Genomic DNA, 19,170 nt, shown 5'->3' with positions numbered 1-19,170 from the left:
ATCACACACGGTACCTGCCTCTGTACAGTCGATGTATATTCCAGGGGGGACACACACACACACAAGAGGAAGCCCATAAATAAATGTCAATTATCAGCCATATTAAGTGCTATGAAAATACAAGGAAGGGCAGTAGAAGGGAGGAAGTTTACCTAATCAAGGAGGGCAGGAGAAGCATACCTTACAAACTGGTGATTCAGCAGTGAAAGGAAGGATGAGGAAGAAGGTGTGACCAGAACCAGGGATCGCCTCTTGCTGCTGTAGGGCTGAGAGACACAATTGAGCCAAACACTGGGGAGAGAAAGGGGTTTACTTGCAATAGCTGGGAGACCACCGATGATTTTTCCCAAAATCAGTTGTCCCCACCGAACAATAAAATTGGGGAAGTTTTTTTTTGTTTTGTTTTGTTTTGTTTTTAAATTGGGGAAGTTTTAAGCTAAAGGTGCATGCGTATTCATGATGGGCTTGGCAAAGGAGGTCTAGAATCAGGCAGAAGTCATCCAGTAAGTTGACAGAGTCCAGGTCCTGGTGGGCTGAAGCCCCGGGGTCCTGGTGGGCCGAAGCCCTGAGGTCCTGGTGGGCCGAAGCCCAGGGTCCTGGTGGGCCAAAGCCCTGGGAGGCAGGCAAGAGTTGACCGCATGAATTTTCCGGCTCCATTTAGTCCAGCAGTAAGTGCTCAAAGGGGTTTAAATCCTGCAAAAATGACTCAAAATTGTGTGTTAGGTCAATCTTTACTTTCGAAACATCACTGGGCATTTTGCCACTGATTTATCATCTCTGATACAGTTAGGGTATTTCCTGGCCTGGTAGTCCTGTTTGTTTTTGCATTTTTTGTTGTTGTTGTTCCCTTAAAATCATTAACTACTGAGGTCTGTTTTTCTGCAATTCTGACACAGCCCAGGAAGTTCTGCAAGAAACGGGCTTGGGCAAGTAGTGCCAGTCAGGCATCAAGCACAAAACGGCTGGGGGCCTAAAATGATTTCTCTCATGTTAAGGAAGCTACGTCTTGTCTTTCTTTCTCTGGGAACCCTGACGCCCAACCTGCCTACAGGGGGAGCTTTCCAAGAGAAATGGAACAGTACAAGCAAAGGCCCTGTGGCAGACATGAGGGCATGAGAGATTACTGCAGTGGGAGGGGAGAAACTGAGGCAGTGTGTGGTGTGAGACGAGCCTCTAAGGTAACAGGGTTCAGACACCGCTGGCCTCTACAGGCCACACTGTGGTTTTTTTATTTTTTTATTTTTATTTTTTATTTTTAGGAACTAATTTTTTAACAAGGTAAATGGTAACAGTGGCAGCCTTACATCAGCATTGGTTATATGTATTTCTTTGTTGTTCTTTGTTTTGGCTTCATCATATCACAAAAGTCCCGATTCACAGTATTGTTACGCTCATCTGAGTACTCTACTGAAAGTGGACTTGGGCAGGCCAGTCTGAATTGAAGCCAACAGCTCCATACAAACTATACTTTCCTAAATTGTACTATCATAAGAATCTGGAGTGTATGCAGAAATGATCAAACAAAAAAAAAGTTTACTCCAAAGTCTGTGTCTATTGTCCCTCCCCATCTCTCTCAATCTCTCTCTTAATCTTTATCCATTGACACCCAAACTAATACATTGATGATCTTCCATTTTGTATAAACATGTCATATATAGGATCTCAGTTTGTATTTTTTTAATAATAAATTTATTTTGTATTGGTGTTCAATTTGCCAACATACAGAATAACACCCAGTGCTCATCCCGTCAAGTGCCCCCCTCAGTGCCCGTCACCCATTCACCCTCACCCCCCGCCCTCCTCCCCTTCCACCACCCCTAGTTCGTTTCCCAGAGTTAGGAGTCTTTATGTTCTGTCTCCCTTTCTGATATTTCCTACCCATTTCTTCTCCCTTCCTTTCTATTCCCTTTCACTATTATTTATATTCCCCAAATGAATGAGAACATATAATGTTTGTCCTTCTCCGATTGACTTATAAAGATAAACTCAAAATGGATGAAAGATCTAAATGTGAGACAAGATTCCATCAAAATCCTAGAGGAGAACACAGGCAACACCCTTTTTGAACTCGGCCACAGTAACGTCTTGCAAGATACATCCACGAAGGCAAAAGAAACAAAAGCAAAAATGAACTATTGGGACTTCATCAAGATAAGAAGCTTTTGCACAGCAAAGGATACAGTCAACAAAACTAAAAGACAACCTACAGAATGGGAGAAGATATTTGCAAATGACCTATCAGATAAAGGGCTAGTTTCCAAGATCTATAAAGAACTTCTTAAACTCAACACCAAAGAAACAAACAATCCAATCATGAAATGGGCAAAAGACATGAACAGAAATCTCACAGAGGAGGACATAGACTTGGCCAACATGCACATGAGAAAATGCTCTGCATCACTTGCCATCAGGGAAATACAAATCAAAACCACAATGAGATACCACCTCACACCAGTGAGAATGGGGAAAATTAACAAGGCAGGAAACCACAAATGTTGGAGAGGATGCGGAGAAAAGGGAACCCTCTTACACTGTTGGTGGGAAATGTGAACTGGTGCAGCCACTCTGGAAAACTGTGTGGAGGTTCCTCAAAGAGTTAAAAATAGACCTGCCCTACGACCCAGCAATTGCACTGTTGGGGATTTACCCCAAAGATACAGATGCAATGAAACGCCGGGACCCCTGCACCCCGATGTTTCTAGCAACAATGTCCACAATAGCCAAACAGTGGAAGGAGCCTTGGAGTCCATTGAAAGATGAATGGATAAAGAAGATGTGGTTTATGTATACAATGGAATATTCCTCAGCCATTAGAAATGACAAATACCCACCATTTGCTTCAACGTGGATGGAACTGGAGGGTATTATGCACACTGTGGTTTGTGATATTTGTCCCAAAAGCCAGTTGACACTGAGGGGTCAGTGCCAAGATGGAGGTAAACTCATGGTATCAAGAGGGTGAAACCGTTTCCTGATTCAGGCAATTGGCTATAGGGACTTGAGCGTCTGGGAGCCGAGCACGGCCAGGTTGTCTGTTTGTCCGGCAAGGACAGAGGCCCAGAGCGAAGATCTGAGGAATGCCAGCCTTCAGCGTTGGATGCTGTGTGTTGCGAGCATGCATTTGAGAATCAAACAGAACAACAGTCAGCCCGGGGTCCTTCGGTGCGGAGGGCGTTACTTTAGAACTTCTCGTGTTTTCCTGCCTGCGTGTCTTTGCCCAGCCTGGGAGGAAGGACGTGGAGGACTGGCGGATGGGAAGAGCGACGAAGGCCACGAGATGTGGGATGGCCAGGGGCCTGAACCCCAGCTCAGAGAGCGGTCTTCTCTGCCTCCAGATACGGTGCACAGGAAGGCTGGGGCTTCTTCTACCGTCTCCTGCCGTCTGGTCCCCTTCCGTCCCTTGGGTCACTCTGAGCTCTGGCCATCCTTCCAGCAATGATTTGAGCATCTTCAATTCAGCTCCACAGGTATTATCTATTAAGTCCCATCACACGGAAGGCTCTGCGACAAGCGCTTTGGATACATCAACAAACAAACAAAATATTCCCGACCTCATAGAGCTTATATTCTATCGGGGACCATATAGGAAGCAACAAGCCTGATAAGGAAATCGTGTGAATTCCACGGCACATTCAAGGTGTTGTGTGCTTTGACACCAGATTGTGTGGAACTCCGCCTCTGTGCCAGAAGCATAGGTCTCCCCTTGGGCCCACCTCCTCCCCCAGCCTCATGGTTCCCCTGCTCTTGGCTTTTCTGTCTACATTTCTTTGGCAGCAAGCTGCTCGCCGTTCTCAGTGCACACCATGCTCTTCGTACCTCTGCATCTTGGCACAGGATGTTCTCTCCACACCTCTCTGGCCTGTGCCCAGTTGCCTTCCAATCAGAAATAGCTTAGGGGTCACCAGCTCTGGGCCCTTATGCCCCCCACTGGCTGGGTCAGGTGGATTCCCTCTTTCTGAATCCACCCCTGGTTCCGTGTTCATTCCCTGGTCTCGGCTGTCGGCCCTTCTGGACTGTGGGCTCCCTGAGGATGAGCCGAGCCCTGTGGCTTTCTCTCTGAGTGAGTCTAGGGGGCCACCCAGCCAGCCCCCCGACCCTCCAGTCTCAATATTCTCATGTACAGAATGGGAAGAAGGAGAGCCATCTGCCAATGTCTCAGGGTTGCCACCTGAGGGTGAGGGCCTCACTGGGGGAGGGTCAGAGGGTGATACGTTGGGACACTCCTTGCCTCGGAGACCCCGAGGAAGGGGTCGCTTCTGTGCTCAATGACTCTGCAGCCTGCAGAGCTGGGCAGCTGACTGGGCCCTGGCCTGAAGCCAGCACTGAGCATGGCCGGAACTGGAGGCCCTGGGGCTGAGCAGGAGCACAAATGGACCATCATCGATTATGTGTTTCTCCTTTCCAACAGTCATTTGGAACGCTTTTCAGAGGCTGCACGTCACTTTGAATCCACATTGAATTGACATTCAATTTTCCCTTTTATGCCACTTCTTAGGAAAACACTCAAACCATCAATTTTTCTGTTAAAATCTCTCCCTTCCCACTCCTGTTTACGTTTCCTAATGCCTTTTGTGCTCGGGGTTCAACTGTGATGGCGAACTCTGGTCCCAATTAGTCCATCCTCTTTTTCTGAGCTTCTGGTGGGTCCTGGCTTAGTCCTTGTTGGAGGGAACCAGCAGGTGTAGCTTTTTGCCGTGTGCGTGCGCACAGAGCACAAATGCGCACGTGAGAAACAAGTGTTGCTCTTTTAAAGGAGCCAGTGGTATTTTTTGTTTGGTCCACTAGTCTTCCAAGTGTGAGAGATGAACAAATTTGATGTTCTGAAAATTCCTAGGTCTGCATATGGTATAGGAGGCTCCACATTCCACTAGCTTCATGGAGAAGCAGTTAGGAAGCAGAGTGTTAGGCCCCAACGACATGGGGCAGATTCGGTTGCTAATCTCTCGGTGTTGGTCCAGGCCTCATTTTTTTTTAAAGATTTTATTTATTTAATCATGAGAGACACACAGAGAGAAGCAGAGACACAAGCAGAGGGAGAAGCAGGCTCCATGCAGGGATCCCGATGCGGGACTCGATCCCAGAACCCTGGGATCACACACTGAGCTGAAGGCAGACGCTCCACCACTGAGCCGCCCAGCCGTCCCTGGGCCTCATTCTAATACCTGAAAGCATCACTTCTAGGAGATGATGACAGGAAGGGATGATCTTCCAGTGGTATCTGAACACATGCAGCAGGAACACGGATCAAGGAAAGGTGGAAGGAAAGGAACCTGGCAGGTTAAAACTGATGAAGAGGAAGGTGCCATTGCTCAGTGGTGGTGAGCAAGTGCTTTGGGATCCAACAAAATCCAACTTAAATTACTTTGACCTGAATACTGCTGACTCCATGTGTTTGTACTCATGATAAAATGAGGTACCGTCATCAACAACGGGGAGACAGTAGCCACGGTGGGTCAGGCCCTGGGCTGCCCGGCTGTGTGTGTGGCTCATCGCCTCCACAAGGTAGGTAGGTGGCGGTTGCTTTTCCTGTCGCATAGGGGAGGAAACGGAGGCTTCACGGCGTTGAGTCAGCTTCTCAAGGCCACAGAGCTGCTATGTGGGAGAACAGAGGTTTGAGCTCAGATATGTCTCATCCCCAGATCCCCGTGCCTTCCACCCCACCAGCTCCCTTCCCACGATGCCGTTGGGTCCGTGCTCATGAAAAGCAAGCATAGCCGCCCTGTTTGAGTGTGTCAAAGAAGGGGACGGGCCGTGTCTGGAGCAGGCTGATGTGAGAGCCTGCTCCTGTTGGGGGGAGCGCGAGGTCGGGGCTGCGTGATGACCGCTGGGCTGCTTGGAAACTTGGCACACTTGGGGACTCAGGCAGGGGGTGGGGGGTGGGCAGTGTGCTCTCCGCAAGACCCCCAGGAGCTTCCTCCTTCCACCTGGGCCATCTCTGGTCCCTCTCTCCTTCCCAGCACCTGGCACGCACTGCCACGCTTCCCACCTCTATGATTCACCTGTTGCAGACGTGTCATATAATCGGAGCCTTGCAGTAGACGCAGGTGTTTTGTGTCCAGCCTCCTGTGCTGGGGATACCTCGGGTGAGCCGCTCGGAAGTCGGGTGTGGGCTGGGGAAGCCCTGAGCGGTGTGGACACAGGTTCCATTCCGGGGCGTGGGTAGACAGGGGCTACCATTTCTGTCTGCATCAGTTTGGTTCCCCAGTTCTGGAGAGCCAAGTAGCAAGAGTTGAGACAGTGAGGAAGGCTGGCCCAGTCTCCCCCCGCCCCAAACTGTGCATTTGTTTCCTGCCCGCAGGAGTTTGGGCAGCAAAGGATTCCTGTGTTTCAGACTCTGAGCTCCACCTCCAGCGCCTTCATCTTACGCCCCCAATCGCACAGCACGCAGGCACCCCCGTCCCCAGCTCCATCCGTGCTCCTAACGCAGCCGCAGTTTCTCCACCAAACATTCCTTCTTTCCTCCACTCTCGTTCATTCATGCCTCAGCTTACTCATACCTTCAGCTAACGTGTTCTGAGCTCCATCAGCTACTAGGAGCCGGGCTGGGTACTGTTGCCGCGGGGATGAATTAGTTCGCATGAATCTAGTTGCATGGAGACAGATATTTAAATAGACACTCAAAATACCTGCTGACGAGATCGACAGCACAGGCGTGGACAGTGTGTTCTGGGAGCATCGTGGGGGTGGAGTGGGGGAGGGAGGACAGAAGAGGTGGCAGCCGCTCGACATGCAGTGGGTGAGCTGGCATTTGTCTGTGCTCTGTGGTTCATGGAGCTCTTGTGCGTCGCCAAGCCCTGGGTACCCAGCACCCCTCCAGGTAACTAGAGTCCCGCTAGGTCCACTTTACGGATGAAAAACAGGGAGGTACAGGGAGATTCAGTGACTGGCTCCGGTTTGCAGAAGGGCCTGCGTGTGGGAGAGAGGGTGGCATGCCCGGTGGAGTCCTTTCTCATGTGGCACCTGGGAGCGGGCACCATCCGCCTGGTGGCCACCACTTGCCTGGTTCCTGGATGGCTCCGGCTCTCTCCCGGGAGTGGAGCAGTTCACCCCAGGCAGGCCTCTCTGCCTTTGCTCCCCCATAGTACATTCTGCCTCACGGGGTCCCCCATCTTCCCCAAAGTGCTTTGTTGGTTGAGATGAGGGGACTGACAGGCTGTGACATGTGGCTGTCTCAGCTGGGGAGGCTGGATGGAAGCACAAGGAGGTGAGGATGTCAGCAGACACTGTCTGGCATCACTCCCCATTCTTCCCTGAAAGACAGAGGCCTCTGTGGGGTCAGATCTGTAGGTCTGAGCCTCTGCTCTGCCAAATGCTGGGTGGCTGTGGGCATGTGACTGAAAACCTCTGTAGCGCTGCTACTCAAAGCTCGGTCCATGGACCAGCTGTTTCAGTGCCACCTGGAAGCTTGCTGGCAACACTGCAGCCCTTGTGTGCTGAATCCAAATCAGTGGTAGAACTAGATCCCCCAGTGATTCCTGGGCTCATTAAAATAAATAAGGACCTCTCTATAAACCTCAGCTTCCTCACCTGTAAAATGGGATCAGAAATACCTTCCCTGACAGGTTAGTGCATGCAGAGCTCTCTGTATGGCTGCAGTTTTGCCCTGGTTTGCCCAGGGCCAAGGGGCTCCAGGGTGCTGGACTTCAGGTTTTAACCCTGGGACGAGTTGTCCACCTTCTCCCAGCTCATGCCTGGCACACAGTAATAGCTCCCATGGAGTGGAGTGCCATTATTAGGACGTTTAGGAGCCACATGGGGAGGAACCACAGGAGAACTGTTCACATCTGCACTGACACTGTGCTGGCTGGTTGTACTGTTTTGGGTTTCATCATCACCAACGTGGTTGGTTCTTTTGTGAGGACAACAGCCCTCATAATCGTAGCCCTCATGAATCAATCTCTCGACTGGAGAGAGTGGCACATGCATTATCTCAGTCTCTACAACCTCCTTAAAGTAGGGACTAAATCCCCCTCATCTTACAAATGAGAAAATGGAGCCTTGCAGATACCATGTATTTTGCACAAGCCCTGACTTCAGTAAGAGGAGGTGCTGAGACTGAACCCTCTGTCTGTGTGACGACAGCCTCTGTGCCTTCAATCCCACCGGCATACAGACTCCCAAGGGGAGAAGCCATTACCTCCCGAGGTTCAGCTCTCAGAGCTGTTTGTAGGTGTTTCTTGGAGGACAGAGTCATTTTGAAGAGGACATTTCTACTCTAATGTTTACTGCCAGGACCTGCCCCTCACAGAGGTTATGGGAAAGCCTGAAATTCTCCTCTTTCCAAAAATAAAGCTGCCTCCTTCAGTCCAGCAGTAGCCTCTGTGTGTATGACAGCTAGAGACAAAAACATAATGAACAGGACCTTGTTTGCATTTTCTCCTTGCTGGAACAGCCTAATGACAAGCGATTATTATTGGCGGCAACTTGTCATGTCTTTCGTCTGGGTCATGGCAGTGGTGGCTCTCAGACTCCCAGAGAGGAAACCAATCTCAGTGGCCTATTAAAGAAGAACAAAACAGAAACAAAGGAAGGATGAAGAGCTCATGTGGGGAAGACAGAGCTATGTGGAGGGAGGCAGCTGCCCCTAGGGTAAAAGCATGGATCAGAAAAGGGGAGGATGGTGAATGGAAATACACCACTCCATCATTGTTGAGGTCTTCCAATCTAAGTTCAGAAGATGAGAGCAGAAGGAGTCCTATTGTTCTCCACTTTTTCCCTGAGCCAAAGTGGTGTCCAGAATCTTTGGTTGCTAAGGACAGAAAAGCTGATTCAAATTGTCATAAGCAAAATGAGATGATTAATTGGGACATGGCAGTGACAGGGTAAGATGGCTTCAGGTATGGGTTGAACGAAGTGCTCAACAGAGATATCAGGACTTGGTAACTCTTTATCTTTCAGCTTTGCCTTTGCCTGTGATGGTTTCCTTCTCAGGATGGTACATGGTGGCATCATGGCTGCCAGAAATCCTGGCTGAACATCCTTCCAGGTTCAAGTTTAACAATAAGAGAAACTGTCTTTTCCTAGTCACGTATTCCAGAAACCCTGAGAGTCATTCTGATTGGACCTTTTAGGACACATTCCCACCCTTGAACTGATTGCTGGAATTATGGGGTTTGGATGAGCCAATGGGGTTGGCTGACAGCGGGGAAAGGATGGCTCTCTATGAAAATTCACTATTACCAACAAAGAAAGAAAGGATGCTCAGTGGTTGGAATAACAAATGTCCATGGTGTATCTCAGAGAGGCTTGTGGTTCTCCAAGAAAACAAATCTGAAAAAAATGGCTTCTGGTGCATTGATCAAGGCCAGTAGCTCAATCACAGTTGGGACTGGCAGGGGAAAAAACAAAAAAGATCCCTGTACTTGGGTTTATCAGCAACTCAGAGACCTGACTCAAAGAATTTCCCTTTGGTTTTCTGTGTGGGAATGGCTGGACCTGGCCTCGGTTAATCCATCATCACTAACGACCCTGTTTTGAAGCCTTGAGTCAGACGCTCACCCGCAGGTTGACAGAGCACTGGGTGAAGCCAGCTTGGGACTTCTCTGTCCTTGCATAGATATAAGAGCCTCAGGCTCAGCAGGTGTCTCTTCTTGGTCAGCCTGCTAATGATCTAGAAAGCAGGGCTGGGTCCAAGAGCAGCAATCACCGTGTGGTTTTGATGAATGTAGAGAGCGTTGGGCTGTCTTTAACTAGTTGCAGTGGGACTCAAGGAATACGTCTCTCCATGCGTTTGTGAATTCTTGCCTTCAACATTGCATTACTTGCTAGAGGGAGAGCTTGCATCTGGATGATGAACTAGGTCTGGAATGCTCAGGTAGACATGGGAGTTAAAGCCACACTCTCTGAGATTAGCATACCAGTTGATTGAACAATATAGCAGACATTTATGTGCCTTACTGCGCTTTGAATGCAGGCTCCCCTCTCGGCACAGATCAGAATTCCAAAGGGGAGAATAGAGCTGGTTCACATAAAGCCCTAACATCCCCAGATGGAAGATGCTACTTGGTGCATTTAGTAGATGAATTATTTGGAATAAGATTGGCCTAGGAATTAAATAAGACCCCTTACCATGATCTTCAGGACACTCCCTGTGGTCTCTGCTTCCTGTCCTAACTCATCTCTCATCTCTCTCTCTTTCTCTCTCTCTCAGTCATTAAACTTCAGCTGTTTTTTTTTTAAGTTTTTATTTATTTATGATAGTCACAGAGAGAGAGAGAGAGAGAGAGAGAGAGGCAGAGACACAGGCAGAGGGAGAAGCAGGCTCCATGCAACAGGAGCCTGACGTGGGATTCGATCCCGGGTCTCCAGGATCGCGCCCTGGGCCAAAGGCAGGCGCCAAACCGCTGCGCCACCCAGGGATCCCAAACTTCAGCTGTTTTGATGCTCCTCCTGTTCCCTGACCTTGCCAAGCTCCTTCCTACTACATGCTTCTCCTCCTTCTTGGATGGCTCTTCTTACCCTGCCCCATACCTCATCTTTGCCTGGCTGATTTCTTCATATCTTTTTTGAACAGCACTAGGGCAGCAGACCAGCTGATCTAAGGTGGTGCTCTTCTCCGTGCCATTCCCAAACTGTGACATCATCTGATTTCCTTGAAGTTATTCTGTGTGTTGAGTTCATTCTTTTTTGGTCTATCTGCTCCCTTCATAAAAGCAGGGACCTTCACTTCTGGTATCCTCTTTCCCTAGATTCACTCCCCTGGAACAATGCCTGGTACATAGCTGGAGTTTGTTAGATTCATTGAGTGGATGGAAAGCAATCAATAGATGAACATTTCTCAAGCAGTATATGTGGCAGTTCTGCTCAAATACATAAAGTGCTAGTTTCTCTTTCCAGCCAGTGGCATCCTTGCAGACTCAGAATTATGCCCCCAGTTTTATCCCCAAAGCAGTGGCCCAGTGCCATGCAAGGTACTGAGGATGTCTCAGAAGGACACTGTGCCTTGCCCTCAAGAATTCTAGTCTGAGGAGCAGGCAAGATGCATGCCTCTCAGTAACTAAGCAACCGCATACAATTCAGGGCTGAGGAATGAGATAGAAAGGGAGAGGTGCTGGAAATTCAGAAGTGGGAGTACTAGGGAGTCTATGACAGATGTGGGAGCTGGGGCTTGACGGTCAAGGCTACTGTCTATACCACTGTCATCACCAACTCAGCTTGACCGAGCCCGTGTTACATGCCAAGTGCTCTATGTGCATCATCTCTCAATGTATGCATAGAAACCCTCCAAGGTGGTGCCTGCTATTGTCATTTCCATTTATCAGGTAGGGAAACAGAGGCTTAGGTCAAACAACTTCCTTGCAGAAAGAAGCAGATGCTGCTCAGGCTGCCAGCAAAGCCCATGTTCTTCCTACACAGCCCCCATTCCTTGTGGTTTCTCTGTGTAGAAAACGTTTCACACTTGATGGTGTCATGACACATTATTATAGCACTGAATTGGGGGGAGAGACCCTGTCTCTGTTCCTGCGGTCCCCACTGATTATGTGAAATATGGAGTAAGTCATGCAAGATTTTGGAAACTTCATTTCCTCACCTAGCAAATAGATAGAGAAATTGGACTTAGCAGGACTAAGTCTTGCTGAATATCAGCATATTCTGGAGAACACACATATTCTAGAACTCCTAAATAAAGATTCTGGTTCAATGGAGGTGGCTTGGAGCCTGGAAATCTGAGGGTAGGAGAAATCCCTCCCCCCAGGGGAGCACAGCTACAGGGTTGGATACTGAAGACTTAGATTAGCGTTTTCAACCCTGGCTGCACATCACATTCACCTAGGGAATTTTAAAAATCCTGGACCCTATCCCAGACCCAGTCAGTTGGCATCTTTAAGTGTGGGGCTGGTGGGGGTGGGAGAGCATCTGCTTTAAAGTTTAAAGACTGCTGGCTAGTGTTTCTGAGAAACCAAATAATTAATACTCTTAAATTAAGTTTAAATTGTCACATGTGGCCAGTAGGTGCTGTATTGAAGACCCAGGCTAGGATGAAGTGGAAGTCTTGGTCATTGTAAGAGGTTCCATTCCTCATTTCATCTCCAATGATAGAGCTCTTCTTAGGAATTACTTTACATGATATCCATCTTCTCCCACTGAGTCTGAGAGCCTAGCTCACAGACTGAATTAAGACTGGAGTGTCTCTCTTGGTTTCCAACTCAGAACATGACAGCCACCCTAGTTTTTTGGAAACCCACCAGTCACCAGATATTTAAGGTTAAACTTCTCATTTGAACAGAGAGGAGGAGAGAACAAAGAAAGGTTGTGTTAGGTTATTTTAGAAGAATGGTGGTGGATCAGCTCACAGGAGAAGCAAAATGGGGGAGAGTATAAATCATGAAATGGTCCTATGAGTGGAGGTTGCTTAGAGTGGAATTCGGTGTTGGTGAGGGAGGTGATGTGCCTCTTGGGAAATGATGGACAGGAGTAAAATATGAAGACTTTCTTTGGTCTTCCTCCCAGGTATATATCACTTGGCTTCATTAGCTCACTGAGAAATTTGCTTTATTGCATGTATGTGGGGGTACCTGACCTCTCTCAGGTACTGAGATGGGCACTGAGCCCGAAACACTTGAGTCCAGACTGTCATGGGACTGGTGTGTGTTTTAACTTTATCCTGAATGTTGTGAGAACTAATGAAAAAAAAAATTTAAGAAGGAGGACATCATGCTCCAGTTTGAACTTTAAAAAAAGTAACTAGAGCAGCAGTGTGGAAGGTGGGTGGGAGAGGGACAGGACTTGGTAGGGACTCCATACAGGAGGTTCTCACTCTTGTTTGAGAGAGAACCACCAAGGGTCTGGAACGTGGGCAGGTACAACAGGGAAAGGAAAAAGAAATAATGGATAGCCTCTATGTTTGAGTGGTGGTTAAGTGCAGTAGTAAATGTGGGAAGAGATCCTTCCTATCTTGAAAGAAGAAAAATAAGTGATAGAACATAAATTATAAAACAATCAATAAATGGAGGTTGCCTGGAGTGAAATTGCATGTTTGTGGTTGATGGAGCTGATATGTTTTGAGGCAATGGCCCCTGGGTACAATTTCTCCTTATAGCCCCAGTTTTCTGCATCAATTGATTGACAGTTGATGTGAGATCACTGGCATTGGTTTCCTATTTCTGGGCATTTTCTTTTCTAGTTGGATGCCTGAAGAATGACTGGTGGTTATTCAACACACACACACACACACACACACACACCCCTACCTACCTACTTGTTTCCTGTTCTCTGCACCTGGAATCTGTGTTTCCCACTAGCTAAGCATCTAGATTCATTACCTGGTCTTGAATCCTGACCCTACCATGTACCAGCTGTGAATGTTTAGGTAAGTTACCTTCTCTGAGCTGGAGTTTTAGAATCTGTAATATAGGGAAAATAATAAGACCTTTTGCTACATGCTACATTATACCAAATATGCCCAGTAAATGTTAGCTGTGATGATAACCATGGTGACGGTCAAGATCATTCTGATGAGGAGGAAAGGGATGGATGGATGAATGAATGTGATGATGGACAATGATGGTGGATGACGATGATGACAGTGGTGGATGATAGGGAGGAGGTGAAGGAGGAAAATGGATGTGATGATGGATAATGATGATGGTGCTAGTGGATGATGATGATGGTAGATGATGAATGAGGGTAAGTGATGATGGTGGTGGTACATGATGATGGTTGTGGAAAATGATGGTGGTAGACGATATAATGGTAGATAGTAGAGTTGGAGGATTATGATGATGGTGGTGGTGGTGATAGATGATGATGGTTGTGGATAATGATACTGGCAGAGGATATGACAGTAGATGATAATGGAGGTAGTGATGGAAGAGGAGGAGAAGAATGGCTGATGATGGGATAGAGATCCTTCAGTGGGACAGAACCAGCTTATATGTATGTGAGCATGCTATTCTTCTGAATCCTCAGTCTTATCAAGTCTGATGCCTTTATTTTTCCTCTCATCCACGGAAGCAGAAACAAAATATATTTAAAAGCTCAGTTAATACACAATAAGAGTGACATAAAACACACCAAGGCTCACTAGGACAATCCTCTCACAAGAGAAACAATTCCCAAGGAGCCCCTCTCGATTTTTGCTAGGTCACCTGCATCATTATCTTTTTTTTTTTTTTTTTTTTTTTTTTTTTTGGTATCCACCCTGGCAGGCAGAAAGAAAGAGAAGCTATGGACATGGATGCAAGGTTGACAACAGTGACCAATTCTCTCATGCTTCCTAGGGATGAGCTTCCCGCTCATTTATTTCCTCACCAAATATATATTGAGCCCATACTGTGTGTCAGACATTGTGCTAGGCTCTGAAGATACTAACTTAAATAATACTCATGCTATTGTTGGGGTAAGACTGAGAAAAACGAACAAATCAGCATTGGGGTTCACATACCTAGATCAGGAATTCACCTTCACTTGGACTGGCAGGAAGCACAAGCATGGGCATTTTCTTTCTTTCTTTTCTTTCTTCTTTTTTCTTCTTTTTCTTTTTTTCTTTTTTTTACAGCCCTAAAGTGATTCTCCTGTGCAGGCAGGAACAAGAGCCACTGGTGTGTGCAAGGGAACATTGGATGACATCTTACATCTTGTAACAAAACTGTTGTCAGCATGGGGCCATGTAGATTTTAGGGAAATCACTTAACCCCTCTTCCTGTGTCTTTATGAGAAATGCCATCCATGGGGGTTATAACTTCTTGCAACACCTCATCCCGTGGGTAGTTACAATCAAAGAGACAATGAGTGTGAGTGTCCTTTATAGCCTTTGTGAATGGGTAAGTGAAATGAAAGTTGGTATTAAACTCTATTAAACATCATGCCTTAATACCCACAGAGTCAGGTCTCACCCTGAACACTCAGCAAGCTCTGGAACATTCTGGAACATTAGATCAGGAACTCTCATGAGACCTCAGTTAGGATAGGACTGAAGCGGAGAGTTGAGAGCAGAATCCCAGAATCCCACACCCCCCTGCCTCCCTCGCTCTGTGTTTAAAACAGTTTGTTCTGTCTTCAGCAGAGCAGCGAGCCTGGGGAGAGAGCTGCTCTTGCTTCAGAAGCAAAGTGGGTGTCTAAAATCTGTTCCTCTCCCCCGGCTGCACACTGCCGAGGAAACCGGTGCCAGAGGTGGTCAGAGACTGGTCTGTGGAATCCGAAAAGGACAGGCTGAGGGATGGCAGGAGGTGGTGAGTGCAGGAGAGACATCCTCGGCTACTAAGGTAGGAAGCGGGAGGAATGTTCAGGGCCTTGAAAACAGGGCCATGTGGCATATCAGATGCCAGGCCCTGGGAGTGTGGCCAAATTCCTCTATCACCTCCTGCCAGTCCATAAAAATACCTTTGAAAAATCCAGAGCTAAACGTGAGCCTCTTCTGTGTCTTGTGGTGCCGTATGTTTTGAAAATAACTTCTCGCTTCCATCCCTCCATAAGGCATACAGTGCCTTGGGTCCATCCTGGGTTTTGAAGATGCGGATGCCAATGGAAATGACAGTGGTGTAGGGTAACTGCGGGAAGTCCATGAAGGACATGAGTGATAGTTTCTCTCCAAAGCGTGATTCATCACTGAGGAGACAGTTCCTTCTCTTCATGCAATCTCCTTGGGCTCAGAGCGAGTAGGCCAGTGTGTGGAGGGGAGGGGCAATGTGACACTTGCATGGCAGTGGATCTGGACATACTGGTTTCTGAAATAGGATCAGGATCCCTTTAGGTTTCAGGCTCTGTCCATGTTGTCTAGAGGACTGCGGACATGGAGAGGACAGCTCCTAGACTGTTAGGAATCAGGTGTAGGTGATAGATGAGCCTGTCATCCTACCGGTTCAGCCCTTCTTCATGACAGCGCCCCTCCCCCCCCCAGGATGGTGCTTTTTATGCCCACATTATAGGCAAAGAAACTCAGATGCAGAGAGTTTCAGAATTTACTAACAGTCACGTGATTAGCAAGTGCTGAGCCAGCACTTCAACTTGAGTCCAATACACCCCAGGGCCCACACTATTTCAACTATAACATGACTAGTGTGCATTAAGGGGGAGGCTGGAGAGTTTATACTTAATGTGATTATCTAGGGGAGCCACAGATGACCATAGTGGAGAAGAGTGGCATGGTTAAAGCAATGTTCAACCAGGAACTTCAATCAGGTAGTCATGAATGGGGTTAATTGTTGGAATGCTCAAGTCCAGAGTGGGAATTGCCTCTTGTGAGGGAGTGGGTACCATGAGCCCCTGATGTGAAACACCAAGAGTCCTCACCCACGGGGAGAATAACAGTGACGTCTATTTGTTGAGTACTTGATATGTGATGGATACTATACTGGCTGCTTTTATACAAGGTCATTTAATCCTCACAGCTCAATGAGGAAGTGCTATCATCACCAACCAGATACTGTAGGGATGAAAAGCTTGGAACCTCCAAAGCAGGCAAACCTGAGTCACTGCCTTGTATGACCCTGGGAGAGGTGTCCTGCCTCTGGGTCTGTTTCTTCATTTGTATGTTGGGGACAATGCTGGTACCAGTTTAGGAAGGTGGTTGGGGGTAGGATTAAATGAGACACTACATTGAAACCATTGAGCTGCATGACTCTCGTAGGCACATTAACTAGCATAACTGTTGGCATTGCCATTACCCATTGTACAGATGTGGAAACTGAGTCTTGGAAAGGTGAAGTAGTTTTTCACTACTTCAGTCCGCACAATTAGGACTGGTACCTGGATAGCATGACCCCAGAAGCTACAGTGTTGTCCGTCCTGGGGAGAAGGTACTAATGGGGATCAGGAGAGAGTTATAGGAGAGATGCAGCTTGGACAAAGCCCTGCAAGATCGGAGAGCAGGAATGGCACAGGCAAGGAGCTGGAACATATTCTTATACAGATAGCTGTGCCAAGTGAGCTCTTGGCTAATGAACTGCTGTCCCTATAATTATCTTTCTCTTTCACCAAGTTCACAATGCAGCCATGCCCTCCTCCCCACATGGAGAATTAGATAAGGCTGCACTTGCTTACAGCTCTGTTCTGTTGCACAAAGCTGCTCACAGATACAGTAACGTCTGGCTCATAGCACACAGAGCAGGGGTGTTGGAGCATCCCAAACATCACCAACCCCCGCATCTAGCATGCTTCATCCTCACCTCTACACTAATACCGATTATTCCTAAGAAGTGTGTATGTACGGATCATCCCAGAGACCCTTTTAATTGGGTTCTGATCGTGCCCTTAGCATTTGCCCTCCTGACATCTTTCTCCATTCCACGTGTGCTCAGTGCAAGAAGACCCTGATCCCTTTGCCTTTTGCAGTCCTAATGTTGACTCCGGTCACTAGCTTCCTTGCTCCATAGGAATTATTCCATATCCTTTGTAATTAAGTTTGGAACTTCTCAGTCCCATCCCAAGAAGCACCTGACAGCGCATAAGGTTGATGGATAATATAACTGCCTTGAGACTTCTGTGCCTTCTTCAATTGTTGGGTTATTTATGTTGTCGCTGTTTTTTGGTATTTAATGAGGTCCTATGGACAGCTGTTGAGGCTTATAGGACTCCTGTATTCCTCTTCTGATCAATAAAGGTCACCCCTTATTTCAGACATTGGATGGAGGAGTGGTAGGTTGGTGATGTTGAAAGATTTTATTTTCTGGACATGACATTCAAGAGCCATAAAAAATACAATCTCAGACACTGAATTCTACTGTTTTGCTGTTATATTTTTTAAAGCAAGGACATTCCTCTTAGATTTCATTCACACATTCATTTACTCATGCATTCCCTCATGCTGCATTCCCTGATGTGTCATGTGCCAAGCCTTCTGCCAGGTTCTGGGGACAGAGACGAGGACAGCAGAATCTCTGCCCTTGAGCCATTCATGGTCTTGTTGAGGCATGATTTAAAAATGATTAATCAATCCAAGAATATTGGATTTCTCCAAAAGCTACTGTAGGGAAAAAGATAATTATCCAAAGTCTTTAAATCTGTTACCCACTTTAATTGATTTAATTAGATAAAATTCATAAAATTGTATTGTTGGAAGGAGCCCAGAGGCATTTATTCCTGTTGTTGTTTTTTTTCCCTCTCTGCCTTCAGGCCATGCTGCACTTGAATTATCCCCCAAACCTATGCATTTTAGAAAAGGGAAGTATTTTGAAGAACTATAGCTTTTGGCCCATTCGGATAAAACTTTCTATTCAGTGAACACCCATAGGGAAAACTCTGCCCACTTCTTGAAAGGGTTGACATGCACAGCCTTATTGTTTTGAAAGATGAATGGAATCAATCCACTCTTAATACACACAAATACAATGGAATCCCCATATTCCTACTATTGAGGTTAATGCATACGGTAACCACAGAATGCAAAATGAAAGCATGGCTACACTATAATGACTCCTTGAGAATTCTTTTAGGTCCCAGGGAAAGAAAAATAATATCTCAGCACTTGTCAAATTGTGTTTTGCTGTAACACGCAGACATACCTTCTGTTTAGCTGGCATTTTTGTACCATGCCAGTCCGTCAACAGCATGGTTTAAGCATCTGCTATCTGCAGATCTTCAATGATCCCAAGAAAGTTGTGGCTGTGTTTTGGAAAGGGGGCTGGCCATGGAACCAGAACCCAAGTTCATTTTGAGCCTCATTTCCCCCTGCCAACAACGCCACCTTCATAGAGTCATCATGGGAATTTTATGTGTTAAGGGGTGTGAAGGTAGTTTGTAAATTCTACAACTGTATGCGCTGCCTGCCTGCCCTTTCTTTCTTTCTTTTTTATTGTTTCATGAAATTTTTTCCCCAATGTTATATAACCCCCTGATTGTAAGTTCAGGGTGTTGCTGTGGAGCGGTGGTCAAAACATTTTTTTTAATTGGAGTTCAATTTGCCAACATATAGCATATCCCCCAGTGCTTATCCCATCAAGTGCCCCCCTCAGTGCCTGTCACCCAGTCGCCCCAACCGCCTGCCCACCTCCCTTCCCACCACCCCTTGTTTGTTTCCCAGAGTTAGGAGTCTCTTGTGTTGTGTCTCTCTCTCTGATATTTCCCACTCATTTTCTCTCCTTTCCCCTTTATTCCCTTTCATTATTTTTTATATTCCCCAAATAATGAGACCATATAATGTTTGTCCTTCTCCGATTGACTTACTTCACTCAGCATAATACCCTCCAGTTCCATCCACGTCAAAGCAAATGGTGGGTATTTGTCGTTTCTAAT

The 19,170-nt window shown here is 47.0% G+C and overlaps 1 protein-coding gene and 1 long non-coding RNA gene across 4 annotated transcripts in view; one reads left to right on the top strand and one right to left on the bottom strand.

Annotated features, from left to right (window-relative positions):
• Positions 1-19,170, top strand: part of GRIN2A (glutamate ionotropic receptor NMDA type subunit 2A) — a 546,601-nt gene that overhangs the window by 369,942 nt on the left and 157,489 nt on the right. The window lies entirely within an intron of this gene.
• On the bottom strand, positions 1,827-6,666 carry LOC140638428 (uncharacterized). The gene is made up of 3 exons (XR_012035469.1): positions 6,498-6,666; positions 6,000-6,207; positions 1,827-5,592 (listed from the first exon to the last, which is right to left on the bottom strand). It is a non-coding gene; the product is annotated as an uncharacterized lncRNA (long non-coding RNA).

This window comes from Canis lupus, chromosome 8, assembly GCF_048164855.1.
Source record: "Canis lupus baileyi chromosome 8, mCanLup2.hap1, whole genome shotgun sequence".
In the NCBI taxonomy this organism is placed as follows: domain Eukaryota; kingdom Metazoa; phylum Chordata; class Mammalia; order Carnivora; family Canidae; genus Canis; species Canis lupus.
Note: the sequence above shows the minus strand (reverse complement) of the source record. Positions and strands in the feature narration are given on the sequence as shown.